We start from the raw sequence: 14,834 nt of genomic DNA on the forward strand, positions 1-14,834 counted from the left end.
TTTAGAGTCACCGGAGCAGGTCTCTAAAGAAATGGGGAGAACCCAGGGGAAAGGGAATGATTTGAAAATGAAGAGGATGGTCTATGAATCTTGATCCCAGGAGAGGGGGGAGAACACAGGAATGGGGTAAGTTGTCTTAAATGGAAGAGACACTTTTCTTCAGTCTCCTCGATTGGCTTCACTTCCTCTCTTGAACCTGTAAATAGTCCTAATGACTCAGAATTCAGCCCTTAGTCCTCTCCATCCCTAATCCATCTGCTGATGATCTCATCTGATACAGCTTTAAATACCATCTGTGCCCTGGTGGCTCCTAAAGCTCTGTATCCAGCTAGACCTCGGCTATGAACTCATGACTGCCCACTCAACATCTTTGCCAGAATGCTCAACAGGCATCTTGAAGTTAACAGGAGAAACACTGAACTCCTGATTTTCTCCCAAACATGCTCCACCCCCAGTCATCCCCATTGGAGGCCAAAGAAGTTTGAGTCATCCTTGACTCATCCTTTTCTCTCACACAACTCTCCAATCCATCAGCAAATCCCATTGCCTCCACCAAAAAAAGGAAAAGGAAAAGGAAAAGGAAGGAAGGAAGGAAGGAAGGAAGGGAAAAAATTCCAAAAATCCAGATTCCTAGCACCTTTCAATCCTTTTCTGTTCCCCCTCATCCAGCCACCATCACCTCTCACTGGGATTTTTTTATTCACCTCCTAGCTGATCTTCCTGCATCTGTCCTTGCCACCTATAATCTTTCTTCCAGCACAGTAGTTAGAAGAACCATATTAAAACATCTCTCCTGGGTCCCCAGAGTGGACTCAACTCCTGTTTGTCATAGCCTGTACCCGTCTGCCAGGGCCACACTGTTCACTACTCTGTCCCCTACTTCAGAGCAGTGGAGCTGTTACTCTCAGGTTGGTACCCAGCCTGAAGCCAGGGAGACCCTCAGTGAATAATAGGCTGTAGTGGTGGTATGAGTTGCTACCATTATCATTATTTTGATATATATTTATGAAATCAATGAATCTGCCCAATAAGTAGTGGCTATACACAGACTGGCTTATTGATTAATTCATTGACTTGTCCTACACACCAGAATGACAGGGTAAAGTGCCTCTTTCCAACCAGAGCTGTTTTTCCTTTTCAGAGTCTCTTCTTTGGACCATGAAAAAGAGAAAGTAGCACTCATGAGCGAAGGCAGAAGTCACCTGGACACCCCTCAGCAACCCGAATGGCTCCCGGCACACTCCAGGAATCCATAGGTGCCTGCTGCAGGTCCTAGTGTGGGATAGTCTTTTTATTACAATTCACAAAAGAATATACTTTAGGCCAGATTTATTATGGTCACGGGACTCTTTGATCTGTCTGGCTCAGCTGTATTTCGTAAGTGAGTGAGAAGTGGTTTCGCTTAGTCATTAAAAATCACCTATGTTGAAGGTTAAATGTCCACAGACCTTCAGGCATAAATTTTTATGTAGTTTCTACCCCACATCAGGTCCTGCACTAGCCATTGGGCGGGGGTAGATGTAATGAGGTTGCCCCTCATTACAGGAAGAGGTTGCCCCTGCCCTAGAGAAGGCAGGGTCCTATTTAAGTGGTTCCATCCTTCATGTTAAGGTTTCCTTAACAGAAGGCAGGTGCCTTCATTGGAAGGAAAGGAGAAAGCTTCTTTTGTACCTGCTGTGTGCCCAGACTGTAGCTAAATTATTTCATTTAACCCTGACAACGTCGCCATATTACAGATGAAGAAACTGAGCCTCGGGAGACTACCTAGTTGGCCTAGGCCACACACAAGCCAGTGGAACTGAGATGCCAGTGAAGATCTGTCATTTCCCCAAGGCTGTGCCCTTTCTGCTCCAGCACCGTGGTAATGGGAACACCCACTAAAGCCACAAAAAGCACACCCATGGACCACAGAACTGCAAAGTTGCCAGGTCTAAACACACCCCATTAGGATCTATTTACAGCTCCTTGAAAGCCAGCAGCCATCCAGTAAATTAAAAAACAAAACACATTTACACATCATTAAGCTGAAAAGAAAACTTACACAAAGGAACAGTCTACTCATTTTCGCATTGTTCATAGGTCCCGCCAGTCCAAAGCCATGATTACACAGTAGTGACGTCTGTCCCGGCCTCTCCCTGCCCTAGCAAGGGTTTTGTGATGCCCAGGTTCTTTTGGTGGAAAAACAGTATTGACTCTGGAGCAATAGTCCCAGAGAGGCAGAGGACCCAGGACGTTTAGCCCCCAAGGGGGTCAGGAAAGAAGAACTAGGAGAGGACCTCCCAGGTTGGACCCTCTGTCTGTGAGCTCAGAAAGTCACCCTGCTTACTAGGGCCACAGTCCTCCTTACATCCCCAGCTCCAGGCGCAAGCCCAACCCTCAGCGGAGCCATTCACAGACCAGCTGGAAAGCAAAGCCTGGAAGAGAGCACCAGACCCAGAATGCTGCCTCCCACAGGTCTCCTCTCCCCATTCTGCTGGGGGCTTCCCTCATCATACCTCCCTGGTGGCTTTTTGTTTCCAGGAAATATCTCTCCCTTCTGCCTCCCTCAGAGCCTCAGTCCACCGATGGGCACAGTGATTAGGAATTCCACCAAGTGCTTCATTTGCAGACTTTGAACCGTCTCTCCTAACTGGACTGTTTTCTGCCATGGCTGAGAGTTTTATTCTTCTGAGAATACGAATCAGATTGCATGCACAGGACTGGGAGGCAGATATGCTGACTTCCCTGACTTTTACCCAGAGAAAGTTCCATCCTTCACTGGGGGATTGGAGAGGATTTAGCTGCACACATCATAACTACTGTTTGTGTAAACAGCTTTGAACTCGGCAGGCAATAACTTTGGGGGGAAATTCCCACTCCTGTGAGCTGTGTTTTGGCTCAGCTCCCTCTCAAGACTTGAGAAGCAGTGTTAATCATCCACAGTGTTTTAAAGCCCCTGGAAAAAATCTGTAAAAGTGCTTTCCCTCCTAAGCTACTCCCCTGGGGTGGGGGAGGGGACAGGGGAGTATAGCTTGGACGCCCCCTCTCAAGGCACATGGGTCCTGGTTCTGGGTTCCTGGGAACTGTTCCTCAGGACGATGAAAATGGCTCCCTCTGCCAGGGCCTGGCTTTCAGGGACATCTGTGAAGTCATGTCAAGCTGATTGAAAGGAAACCTTTCCTTCGGGTATGACTCGAGAGAACATTTCACCCAGAAGGAAGCTGTGGGGGCAAAAACAAATCAATGAAGGATTTGCAGATAGATGTTCCCTGGGCTCCAGTACAATTTACAAAATGCAATGTAAAAGAAGATAAATCTCCCTCTCTCTGCCAGGCTAGAGCAGATTCCTGAATAAAAACAACTCTTTGCAACAGAACCTTAGACTCGTCTGGAAGTGAGTTTCCTCAAAAGGCACAGGGAAAGGGTTATGAATTCCTGAAATCTTACAGCAAGCATTTTAGTCTAGCAGCATTCAAAGTAAAGGGGAGGGCAGACTGGAGGACAGGTGCTCCTGCCGGGACAATGCTCGTAGAGAAAGTTGTATGCAACGAGTTTTCTAATAACAGGAACAGCCGCGCAACCATCTTCAGACTAATCAAGTGGCAGCTCATTGATTTAAGGAGCAAGTCAAGTCAGGGTTATGCCCTTTTAATGCTAACCTGAAGGAAGGCACCCAGTCAGGAGGAAATGGTTTTGCATGATCCTGAGCTGGAAGAAACATGTTCCCCATCCCCTCCAAGCCCCTTTGGCAGCTGGGTGAAGCCAGGACCAAAGCAAATGCAATGGGAGCTACCTGCAGACCCCCAACCCCTCCCCTTCCTCTGAAACCCACGAAAACTTGATTTGTCTCAACTAAACACAAGCTGGGAAATTGGAGAGGAGGCAGAGGGGAAGAGGGAAAGGAAGAGGGGCCAGGCAGCATCCATGCAGTCAGTTTTATTATTGATTTAGAGCCACATAAGCCCCAGAGTGCCATCGATAAGGATCATACCTCCTGCTGATCTCGGGGGAAATTCTCCAAGATCCATGGCTGGGAGTTAAGGAGAATCTCTAAGCCATCAGGAAGGAGCAGAGCACTGCAGCTCCTCAGAATGATGGACCAGGGCGAGCTTTAATTAACAGGGTCTGATGCCTCTTCTTTTTTGGTAACTGAGCAGATTTAAAGGGCTAGAGTCCCAATTTGGAGGGTGCCGGTGCTGCTCCTGCTGCTGCCGTGGCTGCTGCTGGAACAGCGTCCTGCAGACCTCTTACTTCTGCAAGGAGACAGAGCTGTGGAGGTGGAAAAGTGCAGCTGGGAAGGTCGCAGGCTGCATGGTTTGAATCAGGGCATCAATGGTCCACATGCCAGACCAGGGAGAAAAGCTGGGACCCTTTGGTGCAAGCAGTATCAGGGGCACCCTCTGCAAATGTGGAGCTGGATGGACAGTGCCCCAGGACTTGATTTGTCTTTGCTGTGTGCTCCTCTCCTGAGAGTGCTGCTGGGTGACAGTCACATGTAAGGTGCAGACACACATGCCTGCCCGTGAACAATATGCCTATGTACACATATATCTGCCCATGCACAACACATACATGCCCATGAATACACAAGTCTATCCACATAAAAATGTCTGCCCTTGCACATGCACATCTATCTACCCCTGTACATACAATACTTGCCCATGTACATACACATGCCTTCCCACATACACATCTTCCCATGTACACATAAGCTTGCCTATGTACACACACATCTGCCCTTGCACACACATGCGTGCCCATGGGTACACATGCCTGCCCATGCATACACGTGCCTACCCAGGTACACATACTTGCCTATACACACACATGCCTAGCACTACACATACATCTGCCCATGTGCACATACATATGCCCATGTATACACATATCTGCACATGTCCACCTTCCAAGCAGACGAAAAGGCCCATGGCCTGGAGCCAGCCAGATGACCACTCCATATACCCATATATTACAGGTAGATCACCAAGAGATATAGTTGTGACACAGAGCATGGCCAGGAAGAAGCCCACGTGTGTGGCCCTTCCCCTGCTGAGCCTGGATTTCCTCATTTGCGAAATGGCAGTTTTAAACTAAACTGCAATGCTCTTAACAGAGAGAGGAAGCAAAAGTTAAAACATGGGGACTTTAGAAAGCATGTTCTATGCTTAACCAAATCTTGGCTGATGGGGACAGACACAGCAGAAGGCATGTGCTAAAAAATCTTTAGAAACTCTTTGCAAAATCATCTCCAACAGCTTCAGAGTCAGTGAAGGATGGAGTGGGGTGGATACACTCACCCCAACCACAAACTCTGCTCTGAGAGATGGGGCATGCACACAACCAACTCAGACTGACCAAGGTCAGAAAGAGAGGGCACTTCCGGGCTGACCTTGGGCAAAATCACTGAGCAATACTGTCTCTCCCCACCTTTCCAGCAAATCCCTCTTTGTCCCTACTTTACCCCTGCCTGGCATCCTCCTCCTACCCTCAGATGCCTGAGCCCTCACACCGACAGGCAAAGAGTCTGCCATCACCCACTTAGACAGCAGTTCAATGTAATTTCCTGTCTCCTTCCAGGGAGACTTGCATATGGCACTCTTTCTCGCCTTTAGAGAAAGTGAGCAAGGAAAATGGTGAGAACAGGGCTGGGGTGGAGGTGGGAGATGCGTGCCTGGCACGAAGAGTGTTCCCGGACTTACAACCCAGAGCCCTGTGCCACTTCACAGGAATCTCTGAGGAAGGTGGACTCTGGAATCGGTAGAGGTTGGCATGGCAGAGAGATGCTCAAGAACCACTTGATAAGGAAACATCTGGAGGGAAATTCCAAGCTCTATCTCTACTACCTGGTCCCCAAATCCTTGGGATCTATTTTATTAATCCCAGTTTTATTAATAAAATTAGGTCTCATAATTCTGAGACTGACCACTAAGAGAATGCTCATATGAGGAAGAACAATGACCTTGTCGCCTTTTTGCTTAGGGTATACCTGGAGAACTCTCCCCACATCACTATAGCATGATGGCCCCCGGGGGCCCCTAGGGGGCTGGTCCTAGGTCCCTCCATAGGCCTCCATGCCCTATAAGCCTTTCCTCAACTCTCTCTGTGGTTCCTCAGAACAAAGGGCTAGGAAGCCAGAGAACAACAGAAAGCAGGGCGCTCTATGCAGAGGCAATGGCTCACTCTGCTCTGCCTCGGCCACCATCAAGAAGTGCCTTTGAAAGCATCTTGCAGAGTTCAGACTGAAGAGCCAACAGCCCGGAGAGCAGCAGGTATTCCCTCCACTCCAGTCTAAGACCCACCATTTGCACCCTTTTGTCCAAAGAATGGCTTGCCTCTTCTCTGGTGATTGACACACACAAAAATCCACCTCTTCATTCCTATCCGAGGGAGCTTAACTTTACTGGACTTGTACCAGATGAGCTTATCAGAATATAGCGCAGGAGGCCTAATCTCCATATAAGGTAGGAGTGAGTGTGCAGAGCCTTGAAATTAACCTGTCCTCAAATCTGCTTCTGTGACTCTGGTTATTCTCTGTGGCCCCTCAATCTGGCCACCCTCACACTGTGCAGTGCTGAGGCTGGGCTTCCCAGACCACTCTTCCCAGGCATCCTACCCACAGGCTTCCTGTTGCTTCAGCCAAAGGAGGACTCAAAGACAAAAGAACAGGCCAGGAGGGAGAGAGCTGCAGAGGGACACTTTACTACTGCCAAGACCAGCCTCACTGCACCCCTTTCAAATGTCCAGCCCCAGCTCTGCTCACCTATAGAGATGCCAGCAGTAGCTGGGCCATGACCCCCGGCAGTCAGACCACCTGCCATGCCACACTCCACCCACACACCCTGCCCCTTTGCATGGCAGCCCTGCTGGCCTGATGCCTCCTTGGGGCTCTGAGCACCAGCCTCCTAGGGTCCTCTTTCCTTCTTGTTTCCCCAGCCTTAGGGATAGTAGCTATTCTTACAATTATTAGTTCTTGGATCATTTCAGCTTTGCAAGTCCAGAGTAACTAATTCTCTGTATTTAATGCCATCTGTTTGAAACATGTAGTGTGGTTTTGTTTGTGACTGGACAAGAATTTTCCTTGGAGATCTCAAATTGGAGTGCTCTAAGAGTCATCATCGAGGCATAATCTGAACATTTTGGCACATAGTACATATTTTTAATATAAATGTTAACAAATTAAAAGAAATTACAAGAGAGAGTAAAGTTCTGAGATCATTCTGCAGGTCAGAGCCCATTGGCAAGCACAGCCTTATATCCCATATTTGTGAATTGTTGTACCACATTTGCACATATCAAGAAGAAAGAAATGCTCCCAGACTAATTTTAGATCTACTGAATTCATGGACAACTGCGTGGTGATTGCGGGAGGGGTGGCAGTATAAGGGGGATAAAATGATAATGGAAAAAAATGCAATGGAAAAAATACAACAAAAAATTCATGATGCAATTTAGGAAGTCAGCCTCGAGAGAACTGAACTGAACTGAAGGCCAGCCCCACAGGGAACAACTCTGGCCAATGCACATGTTGTTGCTCTGCTTATTACTTAGCTGTGTTAGGTGTGTTAGGTAAATGTTAGTACGTTTCATTAATACTTTGGAACTCAGACAGTGCAAGACATTAGGCAATTAGAGAGCCTTAACTCATGTCTTATTTCATTCCCTCAGGGATCTATGTCCTGAGAAGGGCCCACCAAGAATGAAAGGCCTCTGGGCAGAGCCTGGACAAGGTTCTGCCGGCCAGAAGATGCGAGGAAGGACCCTATTGTCTTCTTTTCCATACTGGACACCTGGTGATGAGACCTGAGAGCAAGCCTTGGTCTGACATCACCCAGATGCACATAGAGCAAGGGCAGCAAGGCAAGGCCTGCTCTGAGCAATGCCCTGTCCAGGTAGGCTATCTGCATAAAGACAGGAAGAGCAACACAGCAACTGTGTATGGTGGTGAACTTTCTGAACACAGGGACCAGACCCTGCTGATCCAGGTCCAGCCTCTGCCTGGTGATTAGGAAGGCCTCTTCCTCTTAGGAGGCCATGGTAGAGAGGGGCTGCAGAAAGGCAAAACTCACATAGAGCAAAACTGTCCCCTCTTCCACAAGCATGGGTAAGAAGGTGGGGAGAGCGGACAAAATGTGTTTGCAGTCCTTCACATCATCTTCTTTGCCTCTTTCCACTCTTCCAGGATGCTACATCCAGTACAATCCACTGTGTGCTACCCCAGAGATCTGGTCCATGCAAGGCCCCTCCTCTCCATTCCCACTGCTGCTGGCTTCACTCAAGCCCTTTTATCTCTCGTCTAGTTTCCTCCAAAACATTCCTAAATTAATCCCCTACCTCCATCCATTCACAAATAGTTCCTAGTATCCTGCTAGGTGTCAGAGATACAGTGGCAAACTGAGGAGATGAAGTCCAGCCCTGCGGGGTGCGGGGGGGGGGGGGGGGGGGGGGGGGGGGCGGCGGTCAGGAGCTTGCAGAAAGACAAATGTCAAACAATTGCAAAGAAGATGAGGACAAAAAACAGGAAATTCAGAGTGCCACCACCGATTCTCATCAGAGGACTGGCTGACTCAGGGAATCAGGAAAGGCTCCTGAGAGGGTGGTAAAGCTGGGATCTGGAAGATAAGTGCATGTTGACATTGTGAGGGGGCAGGGATTGCTCTGGACAGACAGAATGGGCTCTAATTGCACAAAGCAAGGATGGAGAATGGCAGAAAGCCAGCACTGATGGGGGAGAGACTAGGCCATGGTCAGATGGAGAGGTGAGCAGAGGGCACTCGAGAGGTTTGCAGACTTCATGGTAAGGGAGAAAGGGAGCTGCTACTGGGCCAAGTTGGATCATGGCATAATGCAAGAGGCAGCTCTACAAAAGGTCCTTCATCTGTATGGGATTTCTAAAGAATCTGTTGTACAATCCAAGTAAACAGTGCAGGAAACTTGAACAAGAGTTTACAATTGGATCAATCTTTCTAAAATACAAAATATTTGCTACCGAAGGTATCTGGGATAAAACCAAACTCCTTAATCTACCTAACAGGCCTTTTAATAAACTACTGACCCAATCTGCCTTTGATTACCTCTCTTCTCCTTCCAGATCCTCTCTAATCCACACCAGCTACAGCCACGTGAAACTACTTGCAGCTCCCATGAGAGGCCAGTCTTGCACATCTCTGGGCTTAACACGTGCCATTCATCCAGCTTGGGATGTCTTTCTTTGCTACCCTAGTGAAATCCTACTTATCCATCAAAGCTCTACTCAGATTATCACGTTCTCTGGGAAACCTTCCACCAAGAACCAGCTTTCCCCCGCCACCTCTTTCTCCCAGGCAGAAAGAGGTCCGTACCTCTCCTACAGCAATCACCACACAGTACATCCATTTTTCTTTCCCCATGACTGTCTCCCACTCTGTAAGGCCACTGGCAGGTGTCCTCTGCTTTCCTATTCTTAGTGCCTGGCATAGGGTGATCCCACAGCAAGTTCTGGTTAAAATGAACTGAAGAATATATTTCCACATTAATAAGCTAAGTGAGCTTAGCTCTCTGGTGTAAAATGAAAAATTTGTAAAACTCATACCCATAAAGTTCTAATAAAATGTCAACAATCTAGAGATACTAATGGTCTGTAATCAAGGGAAAGTCTGTTCAAGTAAATAAGTATAAGTAAATAGTTGTCTTATTTGTTAGAATAATATATAAGCCATAATTTCTTAATTTTTTAATTTTCCTCTCATTAGTCAAATTTTCTAGAGTTGTTGTTTCACTATGTTCCTACCCACAGAAGTAGATGGACACAAATGCCAGAACGGAAGGCCTCTTGGAGGCAACTGCTCCTCTTGTCTTGCCCATGATTGCTAAATCCAAACAAATGCATACGATCCCAATTTAGAGAATAAGCAGTCCAACACAGCCTGGCTTCCATGTGCATGAAATGCAGGTGCATGGGATGTGGAGCTATCAGCTAACAATAGCACCAAATTCAAAGCCAACTTACAGCCTGCCCCCACAAAGGTAGAAAGACATCTACCTCATTCTGCAAGTGATAAAGTAGAGATGAGAATCTCCACACTTCCCATCCCATGAGATTTTCATGAACACATGGGCTCAATTGTATAAATGTAAGTTCTTGGTCAAAGTCTCCTCTTGAGTCCCAGGTCTAATTTCTTGATCAGCTCTTAGGCCCCATTCTCTGACCTATCGTGGGTCAGGCTCCATGGCCACAGTTACCTGGTAGATGTGGATTTGATATAGGTATTGTCTCCCTGACATCCACATACCCCACAGCAGGGCACAGGCCTCTGTCTTCTTGAATCACCTGTGAATCTGTGTTCTGCTCTAAGACCCTGAAGATCAAGGGCCTAGCGGATTTGCAAATAGCAGAAATGACACCCTGTTTTTCTCTGTCCAACCATCCCAGATTCCTCTCTCTCCAGTTGCCCTCTCCTTCACCCTTCCTTCTCTCTATCCCACTCCCTTGGTTGAGAGAGTGGCACTCCTGTGCCACAGAATATCTAATGAGAGAGCATGGCAAATTCAAAGCATGAACAGAACAGGTGAAGAATAAAAGGGCCATTAGCAAAATCAGTTCCCAGAGCACTGGGGACCTCTGAGCCTTGGGAGCCCTCTCTAAGTCCAGACACAGAGGTGCAGCCTAGGCTGACATTGGCTTTCCCAAGCTGCTTGCTGACTAACACTGCAGACCCCAGAGGCAAGGAGGCAGGGAGGCGTCCCCAGAAAGGCCCCTGGAGGTGATGAGCAGCTCACAAACAGTTTGATGAGTAGCCTTGCTCCATCTACCTGACCTTGGCCACCAGCACCACTGGCTAGGCCATCCAAGTCTCTTAGAGTACAGCAGGCCCAGGAGGGCACTCTGGATAATGTTCATTGTGAGTGGCAGTGTCCCTTCCCTAAATCATGCTGCTGTCACTTGCCAAGGCCATCTACCAGAGCTCAAAGGCCCAGCTTTTTCTCCAACCTCACTGCCAGAAGAGCTGCCAAACCCAACAATAAAACCATCGATTTCTGAGAAAGCAGATCAGTCAGACAAGCCTGTGTGTACAGACACAAGCTGAGACCAGAAGAAGCAAAAGAGAGCCATGTGTACAGCCTCAGTATCCTGGGTCCAAACACAGAAAACGCACTGTGGAGAGAGGTACAGTCAAGCTATGAGGTTTTCAGCACAGGTCAGGCCTCTCAGGTGTATGAACAACCACCAGCCAGCCCTATAACCACGGTCCTTTCTGGCCAGCTGGTGGGAGCCACGCAGGGAGGCTGGAGTGGGAAAAGGGATGGGGGCTGCCAGGATGCTCAAAGCGCCCACTCCCCTCCCCAAACCAAAAGACCCCCATGTGGTTCACTTCAGCCTAGCCACTTGTCATGGTCCATTCTGAGGTTGGACTGGATTTATGTTTTCCCTGGACAGAGTCCTTTTTAATTCTATACAACTGCTGCACAACTAATGTGCATTCATCATTGAAAGTTAGAAAGTGCAGAAAGGTAGTCTCCCCAAATGCCTCCATTCAGGGTCACTGCCATTGAAGTTTATTTTATTCACTGTCATTGAGACCCTGGGAAAAGCTCCCACTCCCACCATGGATCTTTATACAGCTTCAATCCAAAGTACAGAAAACCAGTAATATAAGCTCTATTGGATCCTGCGTAGCTGTCATGAATAAACAGCTGTCTCTTTATTGGGTCCTGTATGCAGTTGGACTCAGGGATACCACTAAAAGCTAGGGCAAAGTAGGATTAATGTTTCCTTCCAAAATAAAAAAAAATCATTCTTATTTTGTATATTATCATTTCCCAGCCCACCATAGCCCCCTCAGTAGTAATAATAATAAAAGAAGGAAGAGGAGAAGGAAGGAGAAGAATGGGAGAAAGAGGAGGTCCTTTGCTTAAATTCATATTATGGTGATGGCCGAATAGCAATGTTAGGCACATCCACCCCAAGGGCATCCCACTACTAGCCCATTCTTTCATGCTAACCCCACATATTTCTGGCTTTTTCCTTTAGCCCTCTGTTCCTTGTGGCCACGGTCCTACCAAGTCCTTCAGCTTGATGATCCTCAGCCCATGTGAGATTGATCATTAAGCCTAGAAGAACAAGGCCCACTGTAGACTCTCCAGTTGCAGCTGGCCCAGGTAATAGTATAACCTAAATAACTCCACTACTCAAGTAAAGTTAGAGCCACATCACCAGTCCCCTTCCTCAGCCACAGGAGGATAAGGCACTGCTAGGATGCCTTATGGGTTCTACTTGGATTCCCAAATTTTAGTCCTTGGGATAGATGCCAACACTTAGCAAAGGTACTGAAGGCAGAAACCACCAAGGTCCTATGTCCCAAACAGACTTAACCCATGTCTGAGAATCTCCCAGACAGAAACCAGCAGTGGTACCACACCATCCATCAGCCCCCAAAGCTTCCGAGAACCTCCCAGTCCCTCTTCACGTCTCCATATCTGCCCATGGTCCCCTAGGAATATCCACAGGCACTCTCAGCTCAACTAATGCTGCAGAGTCCAGGCTACCAACCCAAATATCCTGGACAAAGCACAGCAGGGTATCTCAAGTGTCTCTCTCTGGTCTCTTCAGAGCTTGAGGGAAAGTGAGAATTTTGGGATCCGAGTACAGATGAACATTTCCTGGATAACTTTTATTTGTTCTTCATGGCTCAATGCAGACATCACCTCATTCAGAAAGTCTTCCATCATTCACAAGGTGAGGCTCCTGTTCTCTGTACTTCTTATCTATACCTATCACATCATATTGTAAATTCCTGGCCACCTCTCTGTTTCCAAACACAAGCTAGACTGTGTGCTTTGAGCCCCAGGGGGTTGGTCTTACTGGCCTTTGTGGGAGGTTATAGCAGTGACCTTCTGCACCTGCCAGTGGACTGGGTGCCCCCAGCCCCAGTCTGAGTTTTAAGACATGCCCTGTGCCTATTTGTACCCCCACCCCTAATGGCGGCAGCCAGGGAAAATGAGAAATGGGAATTGAAAGCAGAGCTCTCCAAGGCCAAACTGACAGAAGAGGGTTTTGTAATGTCACAGTCAAGGTTGGGGAAGAGACAGACACTCTTTCAGCATAATAAAGTCCAAAAATTATGCTAACAGAAAGATGTGAATTTTGTACATAGATCATTGAAGTCTGTCTGTGTGTGGGCATGAGATTAACACTTTCAGTGTAAGTGATCTGTTGTTGAAAGTAGTTTGGGACGATCATCAAGGAATAGAAAGAGAAAGCAAGCTTCCACCCACAGGTCAAGGGTCCTCTCCCTTCTCTAATCTGACTCTAGGTTCCAAGCCTCCCCCTCACTCTGAGCAGCAGTAAAATGAATGGAGACTCTACTACTGATAAGGAGCTGAGCTGGGACACTCCAACCAAGGGAATAGCCCCAGCCTGGGAAAAGAGGAAAGCAAAACAGAGCAGAATGGGGATGAAAAACAGGTCCCAGTAGGAGATCTTGTCAACCAAGAGGACATTCACATGGGGGCCAACACCCTAAATACCATGATTGGTATTATGCAAGGATTTGAGCTCATTAGTTTGAGGCCACAATATCCACAACTTGGACCATTGCCACCCAGTTCTTTAAATTCTATCACAGAGACTTGGATTGAAGAACAGACTGAACTTTCCTTGAGGTCGTGAGTGTGTGTGTGTATGTGTGTGTGTGTGTGTGTGTACACACATGTAAACAGGCACTTGTCTGTCAAAGTAAGAAAAGGATCTAGCCCTCCTTCCCCAGGTTAATAGCAAGAACCCAAGACACTTACAAGGTCACTGACTTGAAAGTAAGGGGACGCCTGGAGGAGGGCACCAGGCCATGAGGTGGTCCACATCTAGTATGTGTGGGGAACCAAGGGGTCATTAGGCTTTTAGAAAATGTTATGTCGACATGCAGGATGCTTTGAGGATGCGGAGAAAGGGCACTTTAGGGCTTAGGAAGGCGTCTTGGAGAAAGTGATGTCTGGGTTGAGCTCTAAAGAGCAAGTGGAAATTTAACCAAAAGTATGTCCCTGAAGTATCCCCCTCCCTTGGAGAATGGCTACAGACCCTCCTGCAGGTCTAAGATAAGGAAACCAGTGTGGAGTCACACACACTCAGATGTGTTACTGCCTGTTAATTCCCCTTATGAGGCCCTTTTCACTTACCTGTGTTCCTGGAGGAAGTTCCAAACCTTTCCCTGGATCTGCCAGAGTGGTCCCAATCCTGCTAGCTGGGCTGAGAAGATAGATTTTTTGGTGCCTGCACACTGGGGAGCCCGACTCCAGAGCTGCCCCCAGTTCAGCCCCTTGGAGCCCACTGAAGTTGTGCCAGACCCTGGCTAGGCTGCCTTCTCAAACTGCAAGAGGGAGAAGTGAGCTGTGAGCATCCTGGAGTCCAGCCAGGCCTCTCTGGCCAGACAGCCAGGTGGAGGAGGAGCTGGAGAGAGAGCGTTGTAAAACCTCCAGAGGATCAGATTAACTCCTGAGAAGCTGTAGAACCAGCAGGCTGACGGCAACCTCTAAGCCCACTTCAGAGCCCCACCCAGGCTGGCGGGGCTGCATCTCCTTTACTCCATTCCTCTGGACATGCTTCTGGTTGTCTTCAATTTGCTGCTTAAATCTGAGCTGGACCCCCACCAGCAACACATTCTGGATGGAGTCCTCTGTTATGAAACAGGCCGTTGTCTCACTTTTATCTTTTTTTATTGAAGTAAAACTCAACATAAAATGAACAATGCAGTCACCACCACCTCTATCTTATTTTATAGACACAAAAAGAAACCCTATACCTACTAAGCAGTTATTCCACATTCACCCAACCTCCTGGTCCTGACAACCACAATTAGGGTTCTGTGTCTATGAATTTCCCAATT

General features: G+C 47.7%; 1 protein-coding gene across 4 annotated transcripts in view; it reads right to left on the reverse strand.

The window, feature by feature from the left end:
- The window catches only part of CALN1 (calneuron 1), a 487,378-nt gene extending 473,051 nt beyond the window's left edge, over positions 1 to 14,327 (reverse strand). Inside the window, exon 1 of one of the 4 annotated variants that reach the window (XM_036020849.1) lies at positions 14,128 to 14,327. The gene's annotated coding sequence lies outside the window, so the exon portion shown is untranslated. Of the gene's footprint in view, positions 1 to 2,041; positions 2,306 to 3,970; positions 4,112 to 14,127 lie in introns of those variants that run through there. The other 3 variants (XM_028530205.2, XM_028530228.2, XM_036020851.1) reach the window with 3 other exon arrangements.
- Positions 14,328 to 14,834: the final 507 nt, after the last annotated feature.

The sequence above is a fragment of the Phyllostomus discolor genome, chromosome 3 (assembly GCF_004126475.2).
Source record: "Phyllostomus discolor isolate MPI-MPIP mPhyDis1 chromosome 3, mPhyDis1.pri.v3, whole genome shotgun sequence".
Taxonomy (NCBI): Eukaryota; Metazoa; Chordata; class Mammalia; order Chiroptera; family Phyllostomidae; genus Phyllostomus; species Phyllostomus discolor.